General features: G+C 48.8%; 1 protein-coding gene across 19 annotated transcripts in view; it reads right to left on the reverse strand.

Moving 5' to 3' along the window:
• APBA2 (amyloid beta precursor protein binding family A member 2) overlaps positions 1-22,135 on the reverse strand; it is a 225,730-nt gene that overhangs the window by 176,061 nt on the left and 27,534 nt on the right. For 18 of the 19 annotated variants that reach the window (XR_011424409.1, XM_023651572.2, XM_070231239.1 and 15 more), the window contains exon 2: positions 11,107-11,211. The exons of the other annotated variant lie outside the window; for it this stretch is intronic. The gene's annotated coding sequence lies outside the window, so the exon portion shown is untranslated. The remainder of the gene's footprint in view (positions 1-11,106; positions 11,212-22,135) is intronic. 19 annotated transcript variants of the gene reach the window in all.

The following is a 22,135-nucleotide window of genomic DNA, read 5'->3' on the forward strand; positions in this document are numbered from 1 at the left end:
GCTTCTCCTAACACCTCCCGAAGGAGCAGCACTGCCTTGTTGAAAGTGGGGCGATGACCTGAACGGTGGCGCCAGCACAGGTCCCAGCGGACAGGGGACAAGGACGCAAGGTCACCCCTCGTAAGCCCTGCTTTACTGGCAGAGGCATGAGATTCCTCTGACTCACCGTGGCCTTCAGCTAGCTGTAACCCTTTTAACCTCCCGTTCTCGGGCCTCCTTGAAAATCCAAGATCTCCAGAATGACCAACTTGGGGCTGTCTCTCCCGGGAGGCCACTGGCAGGGAAGAGGATATTCAATGTGACCAGTCCTGCTGCCCTGAGTCCTGGCAGAGGTGGCAAGACCGCCCACGTCCTCCACTAACTGATGCCCTCCACCCCACCCCCAAGTTGGTTTTCCCAATGTTCTGGCCAACAGGGGACCAGGAGAAAGGGGCGGGGGCTTTCTTTGGAGGGCTGTGCCATGAGGAGAGGCAGGTGGCTCCATCTTACCTCTGGAGCAGGGCTTCTAGACCCCTGGGAAGGCTGCCCTGAGTCCCCAGAGTCCGGGGACTGGCATCTGGATCTGGTGAGAATCTACAGGCAAGAGGCCATGGCCACAGAAGGAGGAAGAGGAGCTGCCCAGGGAGGAGCTGCCTGCTGCCTGTGGGGTGGCACGTGGCCTGCCCAGGAGGACTGCCTGAGGGGCCTGGGGTACACCACGCGAGGGGCGGGGAGACCAGCCACCAGCCCAATGAGGCTCCCCTCGGGTTGTGGGGATACGCTGCTGGTTCCAGCAGGAGCATCTCTGAGAAACCCACAGAAGTGCCCCTCGAGAGGACGATTCAGAGTTATACATCTGCTGGACCCTTAAGGTGCCAACCTGCCCCAAGTAGTAAGACTGCCCTTTTCACAGATACTCCATCCCTCAGGGGCCCACCCTGGCCAGCAGGGGCAGAGGAAAGAGAGGAGAGAAGAGGGTGTACACACTGCCCGCTTACAAGACGGGTCAGGCTCCAACTGGGCGGGAGAAGCTCCAGAGATTCTGCGGTCACTCATTTTTATTACTGAAGTGGGACTGCTCCTGGGACTGAGAGGAACCAGAGAACATTTTATCGCCTTAGAGCAGAGAGCTCCAGGACCTCCCTGAATGTTCATTTGGGCAGGGAAAGAGCTAGCCCCCAGGGCAGGTTCAGAAGGACAGTGGGGGTGAAAACAAAGCTATTTCTCACTCGTTTCTTACGCAGCCCAGGTGATTCAATGTAGTGGGTATAATGGCATTAGGCTCTGATGTCTCAGGGGACACCAGCATTGGCCACACACTGGTATGAGACATACATCCCCTTCTCCAATAGGGTGTACAGCATGGTGTCCTCCAGCCGCAAAACCCCATATGTGCCGGACACACGTGCATTCTGTTTGAGGCGTTTGGTCCAAACCCTGTTTAGAACCACAGAGCATGTTGCCCACATCCATCTGCTGGGCGGGATGCACGGGCCCGTCAGGGGAGCAGGCGCTGCCCACCCAGTCCCACAGCCTGATGATCAGCACCACCAGCTTGGCGCCAGCCCAGATCAACCTCATAAGCTTCTGAGGGCTTTCCGAAACTCGGCCTGCTTCTAGAAACGCCCCCAGCGGCAGCAGGGCCCACGACGTATCCCTGTATCCCTGGCAGGGCTGGGGGGCGGGGCCTCAGAGAGGTGTGGGGGACGTGACCTCTGAGCCTCTGCACCAACTCCGCTGCTTCCACCTTTCTCCTCACTTCTTTTCATACAGATGTAAGTGGGACAATATCACCCTTTAAGTAAAACAAGTGCTATGAAGGCTTCCATTTGGGGCAGAAGCAAATTCATCTTTAGCGAGTGGCTGGCAGATCCACGCCTTCCCATATAAGAACTATGGTCTTTAGGAATATGCATTTTTCCCTCTCCCCTGATGGAATTAGGAAAATAATATTTTTTACGCTTGTAATTAAGAGCAGGACAGATGGTGACGGTTTAAAAATCTGTTCATGAGGATCGATGTTGGCAGTGGGATCGTCGACGAGACGTGGAGAATGGGGGTGATTCTGTTTTGCTCAATGTACAGAAGGCCCACTATTGCAATCTCAAAAACAAAGAACTGCAATGCAGGAAAAGGAGTGGGATGGCAGGGATGGAAGGTTCATCCATAGAAAGAGGGCAAAACAGCTGGAAATTTAGACGTGCCCACAGAAGAGCCTGCCTGCTTGTGTGCAGGCCAGGCCAACCACGAGGCCCTGGCCCCCAGCCCACCACCACTGCCATGGTAAAGACAGGCCATCAGCACCTGCAAGAGGCAAGCAACATCGACATCCTGCACTGCAAACGAAACTGTGGGCATTTCCTCCACCCAGTGAGGACACGTGGAAACCTCCCACTGGCAGTCTCACGCATCAACGCTTCAGATGCACCAAAACCAGGAAACCTACAAATCAGCAGCCACACACGCATAACCAGGTGGCTTGGCCTCACGATTTATCACTTTGGGTTTATTCATTCAGAATGTGCCAGGCACTCTTCTGCGTGTGGGGATGAGAGGAAACAGACAGATGAACTTCCAGTGCCCACAGTTTATGTTCTAATGAAGAAGGCAGGAAAAAATGAGTGAACCATCAGACAAGGAACATAATTTAGGTGGCGACAGGAGTCATAAGGAAAATCAAAGCAGGGGAAGGACTGGGATTCAGCTCCAACATGTAAAGAGCTTGGAAGTCATCATTCATGTCCTTACAATACAAAAAAGCTGGACAAACTGAAAATCAATGACTCTTCTAGGACCCATCAGTGAACCGAACTTGCAGACCACCCGCCTGAAACCTGAAGGACCAAGAAACATCTCCTCTTGGCTCTGGCAGAGGGAGGGAAAAGTAACCATTGTGAAACACACCCAGAGCCTTCTCCATAACAAAGGCCTGCCATCCAAGGGGAAAGACCTCACCACAACCTGGTCTCAGAGCCATGGGGGTACCGCATTCCTCTCACTGCAGCCCCTCTAGCCTTCCTGTCTCACCTAAGGGGGTTGGAAAAGCTATACAAGAAGAAGCACTTGTGAAGGTCACAGCCTGGGAACACAGGTGCCCCTAGAGACGGAGATATAATCATAAGAATACAGAATGCTTACCCTCCCCCACACCTGCCCGCCACAGCAACAGGGCTCCAGTGTGACACCAGGTGACAACAGTGGATTACAGCTGAAAGAGCTGCAGGACACAGACTCTCTGAGGAGGAGCACTGAGGAAGCCCAAAGTCGAGAGCGGAGGCAAAACCAAGGACACTGGAGAAGTCTGAAGCCTCTGGCACCTACATACAGCAAACATGACACACAGCCCCTCTCCTAATGAGACTGACGTAAACTCTCACACTAGAGGCCTGTCACCTCAGCTCCTACTCTCCAACGTAATATGCCTGGCTTTCAACAACAGATTATAAAGCATGTCAAAGGCAAAAATAAGTAAATAAATTTTTTTTTAAAAACCATATTCTAAAGTGATAAAGCAAGCATCATAATCAGATTCAGATATGACAGACGATGGAATGATCAGACCGGGAATTTAAAATAACTATGATTAATATGCTAAGGGTTGTTATGGGAAAAATAGACAACATGCAAGAATAGATGGGTAATGTAAACAGAGAGACGGAAACTCTAAGATTCAAAAAGAGATGCTAGAAATTAAAAAAAAAAGCCTGTAATAGAAATGAAGAATGTCTTTGATGGGCTCATCAGTAGATCAACACAGCTGAGGGAAAAATCAGTGAGCTTGAAGACAGGTAACAGAAACTTCCCCCACTGAAATGCAAAAAGAAAAAGAATGGGAGGGGGGAGATAAAACAAGCATCCAAGAACTACGGGACAATATCAAAAGATATAACATATGTGTAATTGGAACACCAAAAGGAGACGAAAGAAAGAATGGAGAAGAAAAAATATTTGAGGTAATAATGGCCAAAATTTTTCCAAAATTAATGACAGACACCAAATCACAGATCCAGAAAGCTCAAAGAACACCAAACAGAACAAATACTAAAGGAAAACCCAGAGGGCCAGCCTAGTGGCAAAGCAGTTAAGTTCACACACTCCACTTTGGCGGCCCAGCGTTCACCAGTTCGGATCCCGGGTGCAGACATGGCACTGCTTGTCAAGCCATGCTGTGGTAGGCGTCCCACATATAAAAATAGTAGAGAAAGATGGGCACGGACGTGAGCTCAGGGCCAGTCTTCCTCAGCAAAAAAGAGGAGGATTGGTGGTAGATGTTAGTTCAGGGCTAATCTTCCTTAAAAAAACCCCAAAAAACCAGAAAACCTATACATAGGCACATCATACTCAAACTACAGAAATCCAAAGACAAAGAGAAATCATAAAAGAAGCCAGAACATAGGGAAACATTTTATCTACAAAAGAACAAAGCAAAGAATGACAGCAGACTTTCCCTCAGAAACCATGCAAACAAGAAGAGAGTGAAGGAGAATCTTTCAAGTTTCAAGAGAAAAAATACATTAACCTAGAATTCTACATCCAGCAAAATTATCCTTCAAAAGTGAAGGAGAAATAAATACTTTCTCAGCCAAACAAAAACTGAGGGAATTTGTCACCAGCAGATATATCCTGAGAGAAATGTTAAAAGATTTTTCTTCATGCAGAAGGAAAATTTTATAGGTTGGAAACCTGAATCTACATAAAGGAAGAGTGTCTAAGAAAGAATAAATGAAGGTAAAATAAAATCTTATATTTTTCTTACTCAAATTTGATCTAAAAAACAATAGTTTATTTAAAGCAATTATAGTAACAATGTATTGTGTGATTACAGCTTATGGATAAGCAGAATGAATGACAGTCATGTCACAAGGGATGGGAAGGAGGAACTGGGAATACTCTGTTTCAAGGTACTTGCACTAAACGTGAAGAAGTATATTTAGTGTTATTTGAAGGTGGACTTAGATTATTTAAAAATGTATATTGCAAACTCGGGAACACTCAAAAATTTGAAAGACTATAAGCTAAGCTATATACTTATATATAGCTTATCTATAACTTATAATAGATAAGCTAAGAGAAGAAATACCATGGAATCACATATAACGGTCAATGAAAACCAGAGAAGCAAGAAAAAGAAGCATGTGGCAAGAATAAAAGATGGTTATTCAAAAGTTTGATATTAATCTAAATATATCAATAATCATTTTAAGTGTGAATGGGCTTAATACACCAATTAATAGATAGAGGTTATCAGAGTAAATAAAAACACAAGACCCTACCACATGCTGTCTACAAGAAACCTCTTTTAAAAAGAAAGACTATGAAAGGTTAAAAGTAAAGGGATGGAGAAAGATACACTATACTAACTCTAATCAAGAGAAAATTGCAGTACCAATATTAATTTCAGACAAAACAGACATTAGAACAAGGAAATTAACATGGATAAAGAGGGGGTGTTACATAATGATATGTAATTCGATTCAATTCTCCAAGAAGAGATCACAATCCTGAAAATCTATGTGCCTAACAACAGAGCATCAAAATATATGAGGCAAAAACTGATAGAACAAAAAGGAGAAACAACTAAATCCACTATTATAATTGGAGCCTTCAACACTCCGTCAGTCATTGATAGAACAAGCAGGCAGAAAATCAACAAGGACGGTTCACTTGAACAGCACTATCAATCAACTGGCCCTAATTGACATTTATAGAATATTCCACCCAACAACAGCAAAATACACATTCTTCTCACATTGTACAGAACATTCACCAAGTGTCTTAATCCATTTGAGCTACTCCAGCAAAATATCACAGACCAGGTGGTGTATAAACAACAAACATTTATTTCTCACAGTTCTAGAGGCTGGAAGTCCAAGATCAGGGTGCTGGCATGATCGAGTGTGGACCCTCTTCCAGGTCTCAAACTTCTCATTGTATCCTCATATGGCACACGTGGAGAGGGACCCTGTGGGGCCTCTTTCATAAGCACACTAATCCCATCATGAGGACTCTGCCTAATCATCTTCCAAGGCCCAACCCCCTAAGACCATCACCATGGGAGTTATCATTTCAACATATGAATTTGGGGGGGAGGGGCGGGGGGGGGGGGGACACAAATATTCAGACCACAGCACCAAGATAGGCCACACTTGGGGCCGTAAAGCATACCTCAACAAGTTTTTAAAAAATAGATACCATACAAAGCATTTTCTCAGACCAGAATGGAATTAAACTAAAAATTAGTTAACAGGAATATAGGTGAAATCCCCAAATATCTGGAAATTAAACAACAGAATTCGAAATAACACATGGGTCAATGAGGAAATCTCAAGAGAAATTCTTTTAAATTTTTTGAACTAAATGAAAATGAAAATATCACTTGTCAAAATTTGTAGAATCTAGCAAAAGCAGTGCTTAGAGAGAAATTTATGGCATTAAATGTATATAATTAGAAAAGAAGAAAGATCTAAAATCAATAACCTAAGCTTCTACCTTAGGAAACAAAATGAAGAACAATTTAAGCCTAAAGCAAGCAGAAGAAATATAACAAAAATTAGAGCATAAATCACTGAAATTGAAAACAAGAAAATAATAGAGAAAATCAACAAACCCAAATCTGTTTTTCTGACCTAGTTAACCAAGAAAAAAGAGTGAAAACACAAATACTAATACCAGAAATGAAAGAGAGGTCATCAATACCGATATCATAGACATTAAAAGGATAATAAAGGAATACTACAAAGAACTCTATGCCCCAAAATTTGATAATTCAGATAAAACTGACCAATTCCTTAAAATATATACACTACCAAACTCATACAAACAGAAATAGACAAACTGAAAAGTTCTATGTATTCAAGAAATTGAATCAATCATTAATACACTTCCAAAAAGAAATCACCAGGCCCAGATGGTTTCTCTCATGAATTTTACCAAACGTTTAAAGAAAAAATGATACCAATTCTCTATGATCCATTTCAGAAATTAAAAGAGGAAGGAACCCTTCATAACTCATTTTATGAAGCCAGTACTATCCTAATATCAAAACCAAACAAAGACATTACAAGAAAAGAAAACTCTAGACCGGTATCTCTCATGAACATACACTTAAAAATTCTCAACAAAATACTAGCAAATAGAAGCCAATGATGTATGAGAAGAATTACACACCATCACCAAGTGGGATTTATTCCAGGAATGCAATGTTGGTTCAACATGAGAAAATCAATCTGTGTAATCTACCACACAACAGACTAAAGAAGAAAAATCATATGATCATATCAATTGACGGAGAAAAAGCATTTGACAAAACCTAATACCCATTCTTGATTTAAAAAAAAATAGCAATAGATAAGAACATTCTTAGCTTGATAAAGAGCATCTATAAAAAAACCTACAGCTACTAGGGATACACATCAAAACCACAATACAATACCACTTCACACTCATATGGTCGGCATTTTTAAAAAAAGATAGAACAGAACAAGTGTTGGTGAGGATGAGAAAAAATTGGAACTCTTGTATACTACTGGTTAGATTATAAAATGGTGCAACAGTTGTAGAAAACAGTTTGGCAGTTCCTCAAAAATTACCACATAACCCAGCAATTCCACTCCTAGGTCTATACACAAAAGAACTGGAAACAGGTATCCAAACAAATATTTGTACACACATGTTCAATACAGCATTATTCACAACAGCCAACAGGTAGAAACAACCCAGATGTCCATGGATGGCTGAATGGATAAACAAAATGTGGTATATCTATACAATGAAATAGCACTCAGTCATAAAAAGGAATGACATTCTGATACACGCTACAACATGAATGAAACTCACAAACACCATGCCAAATCAAAGCGGCCAGACACAAAAAGTCACATATCATACAATTTCTGATTTATAGGAAACATCCAGAACAGGTAAATCCATAGAGATGAAAGCAGAGTGGTGGTTGCCAGTGGATGGGGGGTGGGGAGATGGGGAGTGACTGCTTAATGGTTATGAGTGTTTCCTTCCGGGATGATGAAAATGGCTTGGAACTACATAGTGGTGATGGATGCACAACACTTGGAATGCACTAAATGTTACTAAATTACACACTTTAAGATGGTTAATGATTAATTTCATGTTATGTGAATTTTACCCCCAATTTAAAAAAAAACTACAGGTAATATATTTAACAGTGAGAAACCCGAGATTTTCCCCCTAAGATTGAGACTAAGACAAATAGTGGAAGAAAAACGACATTCAATGCTGTAGGGTGTCCAGGAGGACAAGGACAGAAAGTTGTGAGTTGATTTCTCAACAATGGGTGTTGGCAATTCGACAACAATTCTCACTGAGATGAGAGGCTGGGAAGCTGACCAGAGAGGGCTGAAGAGTGACTGAGCTGAGTTCTGGTGTTTAGGAAGTGGGTCACAACCTTTCTGTGCCTTCTCTTAAAATCACTCAAAAACAAGAACAAGGGGCCAGCCCGGTGGCCTAGTCATTAAGTTTAGCGTGCTCTGCTTAGCAGCCCAGGTTCACAGGTTTGGATCCCAGGTGTGGACCTACTCCACTCATCAGCCATGCTATGAAGGCGACCCACATATAAAATAGAGGAAGATTAGCACAGATATTAGCTCAGTGCTAATCTCCCTCAAGCAAAAAAAGAGGAAGATTGGCAACAGATGTTACCTCACGGTTAATCTTCCTCAGCAAAAAGTAAAAATTAAAATTGAAAATAAGAACAAGAAATGGAAATAAACACTATACCTGCTAATCTGAAACTGAACTGTCTTAGATCTGGGGAACGTTTCTTACTGTCTCATGACCTAACCTATCATGACTGATAGACATTTTAGAAGGATTTACCCCAAAATTATGATATAACTACATGAATTAGATAGAGCAGCTCTACAAAGGGGAAACTACAAGTTAAAATCACATTTACCACAACAGGAAGTCCAGAAATAACAGAGCATACATATTCTTTACAACTATGGGGATAAATTCCAGAAGAAACAACTAAAAACTGGAAGTGGCGATCCATGGGGAGTGGGACAGGGCAAGGACTGCACGGAGACAGTACGGGTGGCGGCCAGGGGTCTGCTATTTTTTTTCATAAACCTTATAGAACTCTTCGACTTCTTAAAATATTTATATTATTACATTGAAAAAATAAAAATAAAATTTGAAAAGGTGAATTGCGTGCTTTGAAGGGGGCCGAGGGTGGATGATACATGTCATGTCCCAGCAAGAAATGACCTGGCCAAGAGGGCTGCAAAGGATGCCCATGCACAGGGCTGAGTCCTAGCTACCTCAGTTTCCCCAGCACCCAGGACAGGGCCCGGCACAGTGACAGAGGTGTGGCTGAGGCTTTGCAGTCTCACGTGGTGGGTTTGAATTCTGGCTCTATCACATCTGGGCTCTGTGCACACAGGCCAGGACTCGGCTTTCTCACTGGCCTCCAGCAGTGAGCACTCAGGGAGTCTCTGTGTAGCTCCCTCAACACAGTGCCCGGCACACACGTGCATGGAATAAATGGTGCTGCTGCTGCTTTTAAGGTCTCAACAAATAGCTGAAGGAGCTGCAGGGCTGAGAGGCAGGGGGAGGACAAAATGGGGTGCATCAGGATGTTTCCTGAAAGAGGGTGTGAAGTGGGGTTGGCACCGAGCTAGCTCAGTGGGAACAGGGTCTGGATTCGGGACTGGATGATGGAGACGTTAACAGGAACAAGGCCATCAGGGAGGGCAGTGTGAGAGCCAAGTGGGGGATATATAAGAATAGGGGGCTGGAAGGCTGGGGCACATGGCCCACTGAGGGACAGAACGTGGGCTGGGAACTCAGCTGTGGCCCGCTGTGTGCTACGCTCAGGTACTCTGCTAAGGAAAGGGCTCCTGAGTGCTGGATGACAGGATCCAAAACCTCCAGCTGCCTGCAGCTCCCTCTGCACAGGCTGCTCCAAGGACCAAACCCTGCAGGCAACTTGAGGATGGGCCCCATCCTGGGAGAGGACTTGTTCTGGGTTGAATTATGGCCACGAAAATAATGTTCAAGTCTTAATCCCCAGACCCCGTGCACGTGACCCTACTTGGAAACAAGGTCCTAGCAGATGATCTAGTTAAGCTGAGGTCATCAGGGTGGGTCCTAATCCAAAATGACGGGTGTCCTTATAAAAAGGGGAAATTTGGATTCAGAGTAGAGATGCCGGGAGAAGGCCATGTGCAGATTAGGATTATGCTGCCACAACCAAGAACACCAAGGACTGCCGGCAGACCGCTAGGAGAGAAGCCTGGAACAGACCTCCCTCCCAGCCCTCTGAAGGAACCACCCTGCTGACACCTTGATCCTAGGCATCCAGCGTCTAGAACTGTGAGGAATACATTTCCATTATTTAAACCACCCAGTCTGTGGTACTTTGTTGCAGCAGCCGTAGGAAACTCATACAGGCCTGGTGGCTCTCATTACCCAGCAGGCGACACCCCTGAGGTTACACACCCTCACACCCGACCTCATCTGATGCCTCACACACAGCCCCAGTACCCTGCACATTCACTTGTGGGGACTTTCTGCAGTGGCCTCACCCCACCTGCGGCCCTGGGGAGGGCCCTGCCCACACCAGCAGCGCCTGGGGCCGGCCACCCGGGTCAAGGCGAGCGGCCTGGGCTGCAGAACAATGCAGGAACTGTCATTGTCAGGTCAGCCCACATCCTGCAGGCCCTGCCTCCTGGGCTCCCAGGGAGATCCACACAGCCAATGCCCTGGGCCCAGGAGCACCCTACTGGGAAGGGGGCTACCCAAGGAGGCAACACAGCACCGCCAGGAGAACCAAGCTGCTCAGGACCCATTGGGTCTGAAAGGAGAGATGGACGGGGTCACAGGAAATGCACAGTCTACTGTGTGGCCGTGTGTCCTCTAGGAACGCCCTGTACTCCTTCCTGTGTGTCTCCTCAAAATAAAGGAAAATTTGTCAGAACAGAGAACAATGAAAAACGTTACTGTGGCTGCATTTAAGCTTTTGTCAGAGAGAGGCAAGGGCACCGCCCCAGGCTCCTCTCCCAGCTCCCACCTAGCACAGGAACCACCACACAAACGCAAATGGCGTGTCGGGCAGCGCCCAGCGGTGACGGCCACAGGCCCACTCACTCGGAAGCTCTGGGCCCGAGAGGACTCTCGGCCATCCGCAGGACGGTCCTGGCCTCGGCGGCTGGCTTGTCCACCCGAGATTCAGCAATGCTGAGATCTTCCAGACTGAAACAAAAGCACATACAGAGCGTCAGCAGGCTGAGCACGCAAGCCACCCCTTTAGACACAGGGGCCGGTCACCCACCAGCAGGACAACGGCACCAACACAAGGGGCGAACAGCAACCCACGCCATAACCTCAAAAGCAGCTCAGAACCCAGGATCACACGCCAGGGTCCTGGAGGGCGGCCGGACATTTTGAAGATAGGAGTCCCAGGCAATGATGCGTCTCCCAGCTTCCCCAGGAAGCCCCCCTGCTTCTTCCCGGAGGCCCGCGGGCACGGACCACTGAACATTTGAGGCAGGAGCAGCTGGGCCTCAGGCCTAGAGCAAGGGGAATGTATTTCTGACACCCTTTTGGAGGAAGATACGGGAAACCCTGTGGTATTATTACTTCAGGTTTCATTTGCTCTGACAGGAAATGAAGCACATTCTTCAAGGTTCTGTTCCCAGCTTGGTTTTCCAAAGAAGCAAAATGCTACCCAGGATACAGAGCTTGGTGTCCTTTGGGTTATTTATCTTAAAACCGTGCATGATGCACAAGGGGGTGGGTGGAGAATCCTGCAAAATACACTCAACAAGGCCTTTTCAAAGAAAAGGTGACCATGTGCACGTGCGCGTACACAGTGCAAGCCGTCCCGTGTGCAAAGACGCTGTTTCCTCCCTGACACGTGGGGGCACCAGCGCTCAGCCACAGCCTGCAGACCAGCACCCCCCTTGCATGGACTACCGCCTGGATCTCTGCGTGGAGCTGGATGGCACACACACCTGGCCCACACCCTAGCTCTGCCACTCACTGCCTGGGGAGACCATGGAACCCACCCACGCCTCAGCCTCTCACCTCAGAGGATGACGGGGGCACTGAGATATTGGGGTCCAGGCTTTAGCTCCCACACCTGCGCCCTGGTCTCCCTACTGTGTCAAATGAGCACACTGATCCCCATGATTTACGAGATTCCTTGAGCTTTAACATTGACGGCTGCTGCCGTGTTTCCTGCCCTCGGAGCAGGCCACCCAGTTGGAGACCTAGTAAGTCCAAACACGGAACCCCTCCACCCACCATGAGCCAATTCAGATAATGATGGATCAGGGCATCACTGTCCATGCGGATAACACCCAGGTCAAACCACACCTGCCCTCACCTGCAGCCAGGGACTCTAATGGGGCACGTGTAAGCAGAATGCTGCACGACATGGTCATTAACTCTGGACCACAGTGTGCAAGGTGAACAAGCTCCCCGGTCCTGGGCCCAGCCCATTGCTGCAGCCTCACCCCTATCACATCCCAACACTCCATGCTGTCAGAGCCTCATTCCTTCCATGCCAGTGTTTGAGTTGTCCTCTTTTTTGCTTTTCTAGAATCTCACCTTAAAACTCCTATTCATTCCTTAAAACCCAACTGGGAGAGGCATCCCTGAACTCCAGTAGTAACCACACTCTCTCAGCTTATCTTGTTTCTGCAATTTTCACAATCATTCCCAATCATCTCTCCTGCTCCCTCTCAGAGCCTGCCTGTCCCCACAAAGGTACGGCATTCCATGGACTGGAAATGCCCCTGTGGCCGGCAAACCGAGGACATGGGCCTCAAATGTAGCTTTAAAGAAAGGGGACATTAAATACAAGGAGCTGCAAAGACTGGGAAAGGACTCTGAGGGTGAGGAGGGAGCACTGGGATGGGGTCAAAGTCACCAGCTGTGGCAGAAGTGAAGCAACAGAATGTGCGGAACGTGCCGCTGGAAGCATGCTGAGCATCGAATGCCAGGCTCGGAGGCCAGTTCTCCTCTCACTGGCAAATGGCGCCTCCAGAAGCTCCTGACTGTGGAGGGGCTATCATGTCAATACAATGCAGGATGACCTGGGAGGGGCAGGGCTCGTCCAGGAGCCCTCAGAAAAGACACGCAGAGGTCACCCTGGGGGTGAAACTTGCAGAGCTGCTCTGGGAGAAAGAGGCACGAACTCACTGAGCCGCCCTAAGCATACGCTGATGATGAAGCCTCTCAGGAGGGGCGTACAGAGAAAAGCTTCCCCAGACCTCTGCCTGCTCCCCACAACCCGGGCCCTGCGTCCTGTGCGGGAGCGGCCTGCCAGTCCCCAAAGATGCATAATCACCACACTGTAAACTGCCTTTAGCCAATCTGCCCGCTAACTGCCACGGGCCAAAGGCTGCCACACGCAGCATGTCCCTGAGACTAAAGATGCAGCCAGCTTCTTGGTGACCCTCTTCCCCGAGAGGCCATCTGCAGAGGCAGAGGCATGGCTGCCGGGGACCTGGGGTGTGTTCAGTCTGTCATCCACCCTCCACTCAACAGCCATCTGTAGGGCCAACCTACTGGGTGCCAACATCCCTGGGCTCTCTGCTGCAATGTCTGGCAGACGACCCTCCCGGCAGGATGCCAGTGACATTATGCTTTCCTCCCTGTGCTCAGCCACTCACAAGGCCCACCCAGAAAAAGAGTTTGCAGGGAAATGCAAAACATTCCAGCAACTCATAAATCCCCAGAGTCGTGAACTGACCAGGGATAAAGCACGGTCCCCAAGGGCCAGCTGCTGCCCTCCACCACTGCTTCCCGATCCCAGAAAGAATACGAGAAGCCCAACGCCACCACTCTGCTCCTGGTAACTAACCACCTGGGCCCACCTCACAGTGAATGGTGACCCAGTGTTGAGGCAACCCAGCTGGGAACAGCCAAGCCAGGGCTGGGCTAGCATGGGGACACTGCTAGAGGATGGCCTCGCCTGTTGGGAGGGACATGGTGCTGGCAGTGTCACACCCACCTCCACCAAACCCACACTGGCAATGGGCCCCTGGACGGCAGAAGAATGGCCGAGCTCTGGAGGGCAGGGCTGGCAGGGGCAGGCCCGTCCCCAGGTCAAGGGCAGCTCCCTTAGTAACCTGCTGGAGTCAGCCCTCTGCATGCTGTGGCCAGGCCACCCGGCCCTGCCCCAACCCCTGTTCACATTCCCACAGGCCACCATGCACACAGCCCACCGTCATTTAGCCTTCTCTCAGTCAGGAGACGGTCCCACCACGTCCCCTCGCCAGGCTCACCCTCCCAAGCAGGTTCAGTGAGGCCTTTCTCCACCTGGCCCCTAAAGAACCTGAGACAGAAAACATACAGCTGGCTAACAGGCACACGAAAGGGTGCTCAACATCACTAATCACCAGGGAAACACAAATCGAAACCACAGTGAGAGCCAGCTCTCATGGCCCAGCAGTTAAAGTTCAGCATGTTCTGCTTCAGCAGCCCAGGTTCAGTTCCCAGGCACGGAACCACACCACTCGTCTGTCAGTAGCCATGCTGTGGCAGCGGCTCACACAGAAGAACTAGAAGGACTTACAATTAGAATATACAACTATGCACTGGGGCTGTGGGAAGGGAAAAAAGAGAGAGGGGAATATCGGCAACAGATGTTAGCTCAGGGCGACTCTTTCCCAGCAAAAAAAAAAAAAAAAAGACAAGCAATATCAAGTGTTGGTGAGGATGAGGAGAAAAAGAAATACTTGTGCACTGTTGGTGGGAACATAAATTGGTGTACATCAAGAATCAAAGCAGGGGCTGAGGTGGGAGGGGGGATGGTGATGCCTGCTAATGGGTACGGGTGACAGAAATGTTCTGGAATTAGATGGTGGTGAGGCTTGCACAACACTGTGAGTATATTAAAAACCACTGAACTGTATGTATACTTTAAAGGGGTGAATTTTATGGTATATGAACTATATTTCAATAAAGCTGCAATAAAATTTTTAAAATTCTACTCAGATTGTGTCCTCCTCTCCTCAACCTCCTCCTGCAATGGCCCCCCGTCACTCGGAATTAAACCTCTCAGATGGCAGGCAAGGCCTCCATGCCCTCTGGCCTTCCTCCTGGTCACTCACTCTGCCGTTCCTCAGACACGCCAAGCCTGCCCCTGGTAAGCACCTAGTAACTGCTAACCTCCTCAGTGTCCCTGCTCACACGCCATGTCCCATTCACCCACTAAGGCTGTGTCCCTTGTCCTGTCCTGTGTTCACAGTGATCCACCTCATCCACTGAGACTCCCACCTGCAACTCCTACCTGCTGTGTTCTGTGACGTGTCCCCACACCACAACAGTGCTCAGTGGCAATCCACTGAATGTTAACTCAATGGCAGCACTGTCCCCAAGACACACACAGAGACTGATGCTCAGGGAGGCAGAGTGGTCACTTCAACCAGGGTCCAGGGGCTTCTAGCTATAGCTCCCCCACCAGCCCCACACCGTATTTGGCACCAGGCCCATTCATTAATACCTTCTACATGCCAGGCGTGGGCCAGCAGTGAGCTAAGGCCCCCACGGTGTGACCCAGAAACCCAGCTGCCATCTCTAACTCAAAGGGAAACTGCCTCCCCCACCCAGACCTCCAGCTCTAGGCCTGTGGGGCCTGTGGGTCCGTCCTACTGGGGAGGAGGGGCACACCCCTGCTGGGCACACAGAGGAGGACACAGGCTCTGCCTTCTGAGTGGCCACAGCTGGAAAGATGCCATTCGGGAAGGCGTCCCTGTAGGACTGTGGGAGAACAGCCTGTTCCAACTGAGACACCCATACCCGGCTATTTCATGTTCCAACAAAAGGAGGTGCCCGTTCTCATAGTGAAAATGCCTCAAATCCCTTCCCACTCCCGTCTCTATTCACATCCTCACCGTGAGCAAGCAAGGATGAGGCCACAGCAGCGGAAGGCTGGCGGTGTGCCCTCCTGCTGTGCCATGGTGACACCCCCACAGAACAGTGCGCTGCCACCACTCTCGGTCCATCAGCAGGACAGCAGGGCTGGGTGGTGGCCACCCTGCATCCTGCTTCCAAGGCCTGGCTTCTGCACAGGCCCCCACAGCCCCCACCCCACCCCACCACCCAGACCCACTCAAGTATTCCTTTAAAACACTAATCTTGCCAGAACATTCTGAGACAAACAACTCAAATTCCAAGGAGGGAAAACCGGTGAAGAGGAGCAGGAAGCTTCCTTTCCGCTGGAGGAGGCCACCTTGCTTCACCTCACTGCCTTTCAGAGTCTCACAGAGCCTCACTGGGGTTCTTACAACTATTTGGGCTGGGCAGTTAGAGGACCAATGGGGACAGCTAAGTCTGCCGGCCCCTCCTTCCACACAGTGGCTCCTAAGCAGTGGGCAGCTGAGCGGGATAGGCAGATGAAAGCGGCCAGGGAGGGTGCTGAGACTGCAGCAGGTTCAGAATTCAGGGGGTGGGGGGACCAGGACACCACAGGAGCACCAGTCCCCAGAGACACCAGCACCTCAGCACCCCAGCCACTCCCCAGCCACAGGAAACAAAGACTCAAAAGGCTCAAGACAAAAGAACTGTCTTAAAACAGGAGGAAGCCAGCAAGACAAGGACACAGCTAACAATCTAGTAAAACAAAAAGATGGTAGTTGAGTCATTATACATTTGTCAAAACCCACAGAATGTACAACACAGAGTGAACCTAACCCTAATTTGGCTAATAACAATAATAATAATTTGTCAATACTGGCTCAACAATTGTAACTAACGTACCACATTAATGCAAGATGTTAATAATAGGGGGAACTAGGAGGTTTGTGAGTGAGGGGGCATATGGAAATTCTCTGAACTTTCTGCTCGATTCTTCTGTAAACTTAAAACTGTTGAAAAAAATTAAGCCTCTAAATTAAGAAAATATGGTAGCTGATATTCAGGGAGCTGAATGTAAGAACGGATACAACAGAGGAGCTGACGGGTAAACTGGAAGGCGGAGCCAAGGCATTCTCCCAGAATGCAGTGCAAACAGACCCTGGGCAGCAGTCCTGAGGGAGGACAGGTTTCTCCTGACTGTGGTGAGGGCCATCAGGCTCCAGGAGCATCCTTCCCAAACCTAGCCATCACAGTCTCCCTCTCTCCAAATTGAGGAATGTAGTAAATTCTCAGGATTTGGGCCGTTCGCCTTCTTTCCTCAGGACTGCTTTCTTTGGGGGGAGGGGCACAAGGAGGATGGGGACAGCAAAGCAAACCTTAGAAACCACGTTACCCTTTGCCTGGGTCTTCGGTCTCTTCCAGGCTGCAGCACTTCACTGTTTGTGGCCTGAGGGAGTACCGCTCTCTCTTTGGTTGTTGGTGATGAACTACTTTTTTGCCACTTTTCTCCTTTTAAAAAATGTATTACTTTAGGAGGAATCCCAATGAAACCTTTCAGAAAGGCAATTCAGCATTCTCTATCAAAAACTTAAATATGCATATCCTTTTACCCAACAACTCCATTTCCAGGAGGACTCACATATATATGAAATGATGTCTGCATGAGCATTTTCACTGCAGTAATCTTTTTAAAAACTGAATGCAACCTAAGTGCCCATAAATAGGAGAATGGTGAAATAAATTATGGCAGAGTCCACATGCTGGAATACTCTAAAGCTTTATTTTTAAAGAGGTAGACCAATATGTACTGATGGAGAGAAATTGCAAAGGTCTGCTGTTGAGTGAAACTGGCATTTAGCTAGAGCTTGTGTGTTTGTGTCAAGATCCCAGGGAGAGACAGTCAAGCTGGCTGGAAATGTACATATATCTGCAAGTCCATGCATGGATGCGTGGCATACAGAACCGGCCAGGAAGGCCCCCATCAAATGCCTATCCCCTCTGAAGAGGGAAGCGGATATAGTGGAGGGAGACTGAGGGGGCGTTCACTTTTACTTTACTAAATATGTGTGTTTTGGATGAGTCTTTTACCAAAATGCATTTATTATTCACCAGCATTGTAATGAAAGCCACAGTCTGCGCCTTCCAGGATTTCATATTCTAGCTGGGAGATGTCAGCAATCAGAAAAATGACCTGTGGGAAAGGGCAGGGAGAGAGGAAGTGGAATTTCCCACAGGAGCCAGGCGAGAGCGGAAGACAGTCGCAGTCTCTTCCGGAAGGCGACCGCTGGAGCAGAGATGCAAACTCTGCAGACCATCACCACGTCCACACACCTCATGGGACAAGCTCAGAGAAAACAAACACAAAGCGAGGTGGTGACCAAAGAGAGGAAGAAGACAAGGCACGGGGGACCTTGGGGCCGAAGGTGTGCTAGGCCAGGACAGTGGGAGGCAACTGGGGTATTAATGTGGGAGGAAACTAAAGAATTCAGTTTCATTCACTGAGTGGTTCATGTTAAGTGTGTGTGGCTGGGGTTGGTGTGTGTGGTGTGGTGTCTGTGTGTGTGTGCGTAGTATGTTCATGGTGTATCTGTGTAGTGTAGTATGTGATATATATGGGGTGTGTGTGGTGTATGTGTGTATGGAGTGGGGTACATGAGTGTGTGTGTGTGGTGTGGTATGAAATGTATATGTATATGAAGTGGGGTGTCTGAGGTGTGGGGGAGGATTGTGGTGTGTGGGTGTGTGTAATGTGTGCGTGTGGTGTGCACATGGTGTGTGTGTGTAGTATGTGGTGTTTGTGTATCTGTGGTGTGTGTGCATGTTCTATGTATATATGCACATGCAGACACATGCACTGGGGAGAACAGGTGGGCCAGCAGCCTGGGACATGCAGCAGTGACCAGCTCGGCGCATCACAGGGCTCAGGGCCAGGCGCGCAGTGGCAGCTGCTGGTGAGCCGGCAGCTCAGCCCCAGGAGCGCTGTGCCTCCAAATGGAGAGAACTCGCAGCAGCAGCGCTCACGGCGGGGCTGGCGAGGGGCAGGGCAGACCCAAGCGCTCGGGATTTGTTCCCTTAACCTTCTCTGGGGCAAGCAGGTCGGGGCTGGGCTCCAGGGAGGAGTCCACAGTGGCACTGCGCTGAGGGCCGGAGGGCACAGAGGGCGCAGCGGCCCCGAGTGATGGGCCCGGGAGCAGAAGCAGATGTTGAGCAGCCGCGCCCTACATGCTGGAACGGTATCCGGTGCCGGCACCAGGGCTGGGGCGCTGCACGAGGACAGGCAATCCCAATGGAGACCCCGAACCCCAGCCGAGCCGAAAACCGCGGCTGCCATTCGCCCCTCACAGAGGAGAAAGCAAACACGCGGTATTTTCATGCCTCCAGACCTCCCTGGAAGCCTGCTCCCTTTTAAAGTCACCTAACGAAGAGCGAGTTCTCACAGAAGCCGTGCTTGGGAGCGAGCTGCTCTCCAGAGGTCTGAAGCAAGGGCAGCACCAAGGCCACTGCCAGGGGACACCACCGGGCCGGCCCTCTCTCAGCCACGTGGCAGGCACTGCCGACCCAAAAGCAGGCGACAAGGACCATCCTCCAGTCCCGTTGCTAGGAAGCACTCACGTATCAACAAGAAGCCCATAGGTAATTCTCAGAGTAGACACAAGAGAAACCTAAACTATTCCCTAGAAAACAAACTTTCTTCTGAAGTTTCCTTCCTCAAGGACTGCCACATGGAGGGAGGAATACCCCACAGCTGGCAGAACTGTCCAGGTCCAGGGCCCCGATGTTGAAGACCATCTGTGTCCTAGAGAGGTCTAAGGGTACGCCACCGCCCAGGAAGCCTGTCCCTGAAGCCCAGGAAGGGAGGCTCCCAGCAGCAGCCAGAGCCACCGCGCACAGCTACTCACTGACCCAGGCGCCAGAGCCACAGAGTGGAATCTGCCGACACGGCTGCAAAGCCTCAGAACACACCGAATGAAGCCAAGCGGCTTTATGCCAGCAGAACTTTTTCTAAAATTTTGGTAACTGTTAAAGTCCTGCAGACGGTAAGCCCCACACAGTAGGGACAGCCCCGCCTTCTCTGCTTCTGCAGCCCGTCACCTGACCCAGCACCCAGCACACACTGGGCAGGGGCACTGCTGAGCCCGGCCTCCACCTGCTGCCCTGCCCACCCCTCGGGCTACTGTGAGGACAAAACAGCTGACAGACGCAAAGGCCTTGGTGTCACACACAAATGGCAGGGATGGCTGTATTAGGAGGATGACCCACATGCCTTAAACTCTGCTACTGCGCATGCTGACTCAGGCCAGAACGTGTCTGTCCAGAAGTCCGCGCATTCAGTCCTTGCACGTCACACAAGCAAAGTGTGGTGCAGAAGCACTCTGCTTTCTACATAACAAAACTCAACGGTCCCTGTCCCCAACAGTGCTAATGCACTACATACTAGAGTGCAAGCTCCAGGCAGCAAGGAAGCCCTTGGCTCGCCCACCACGGTGCCTGGCACACAGTAGGTGTTCAGTAAGTATTTGTTGAATGATGCATGAATGCATAAATGGATGGATTTATGTGTCTTTGAAATCTTTTCCTTACAAATTGTTAAATGTGTATTTTTAAAGTAAATACACGCACAAGGTATCTTCAAGGACAAGGCCCAGGGAACAAAGGATAAAAATGAGGAGGCATGAGGACCAGGTGCTTGTCCTCTGACATCCCTGCAGCCTAGGAGGATTACTCAATAACTGTATGAGGGTGCCCAGAAGAAAGGAGGCTGGCTCTTCTCTCATCTGCCAGGAATGTGAAGAGTCAAGAGGGAGAGCCACTGGAGAGTGGCGGCTGCAGCGTCCCACTGACCAGGCATCCTGCCTCCTGAGCCTGCTCCTGCCCGAGCTAAGGAGCCAGCAGCTTGGAACTCGGGGCTTTTTATGAGGCCTTCACCTTAACGATGCTGACCAGGGCTGTACGTGGGTCCCCCATAAAAACAGCCGGTCTTGAATGAAGACAGGAGCCTAATCAGCCCCTCACAGACTCTAAACCTCCATGCCGCTGAGGCCACCACTTCTCTGTTTCAGATTTCACAGCACAAAAGGACAAATCTCTGAATAATCCATGCTTCCTAATCCATGGTTATATTCTCAGAAATGAAAGTCTCTTCTCTGGCCCTTCCTTGAAATAGCCCAGCTCTTACATGTGACAAAATGATGCAAAGTGGCATCTCCATGACCCAAATACGAACACTGGACATACTTCCAGGTCTTCCAAGTGGCAACAAAAAGTCTTTAAAATAATTTAACATCAAGCCATTTAATAGAACTCAAAATAGCTCAGGCAAATATACTATTAGAGGGAATGGATATGAAATGAAAAATTCAAACAGATATAGCTATATAAGTAAGATTGAAAGAGAAAACAAATCACTTCATAGCTACATAGGATTTCCAAAGATGATGAAATCTCTTCTAAAACAATATGTTCCAACTTCCCACTAATCCAAATTACTCTAGTGACGTCTGGCTTCAGCAGCTCGCTGCAAATATGCAGCCTCATTATTTCCCTTGGAATGGCAATAACAAGAAAGTGTCTATTTCCATCCTTCCGTGACTAAAGCTACCGTGAATCTGTGATCTGCACCGTTACAGCTCCCTTCTGATGAGAATCAGACACTTCCAGACGGGCTCACGACAGTCGAGGGGACTGTCCACAGGCCGCACTGTGAGGGTGAGCGAGGGGATCATTGCAGCAGCTACCTTTTGTTTTTTTTAAGTGTGAAACATTTCTGAACAGCTTGAACAAGATGTATTTCAATTTAAAAGCTCTATTAAAGAAAGAAAAAGAATCCACACACAGCCCCAGACAGAATAAGTGAATATCATTAGCCCCAAAACTGTAAATGAGATGAGGGGAAGTGCACTGAATTAAACACCCCCCTACCCCCACCCCCGACCATTGCATAGAGGCCACAGGTCTGAGCATCTTATCTTGGCCAAGCAGGCCGGCAGGCAAGCCACTGCCACATGGTCCTGTGTAAGCCCCAAATGCCAGCATCGCACTATCTTACTTGTTCAGGGGATGCAAAGTGGTCCAGCACTGGTGGCTGTGCTCTTTCTTCCCGACAAGACCTAATTGCCGTTGTCCTTCTCTGGGATCCAGTCTCTCTGGATAAAGAGTGGGAAGGCAGCCAGCAGAACCCAAACTGTTCACTCACAGGCTCCTTCCTCACATATCAGACCTCAGTGCACCATAGTTTCCAAATAAAAAATGCAGAACCCATGGACAGAGAAGCTTCTGTTTCAGAAGGTCTTTATATGAAGTCAAAATTAAA

Source organism: Equus caballus, chromosome 1, assembly GCF_041296265.1.
Source record: "Equus caballus isolate H_3958 breed thoroughbred chromosome 1, TB-T2T, whole genome shotgun sequence".
Lineage (NCBI taxonomy): Eukaryota > Metazoa > Chordata > Mammalia > Perissodactyla > Equidae > Equus > Equus caballus.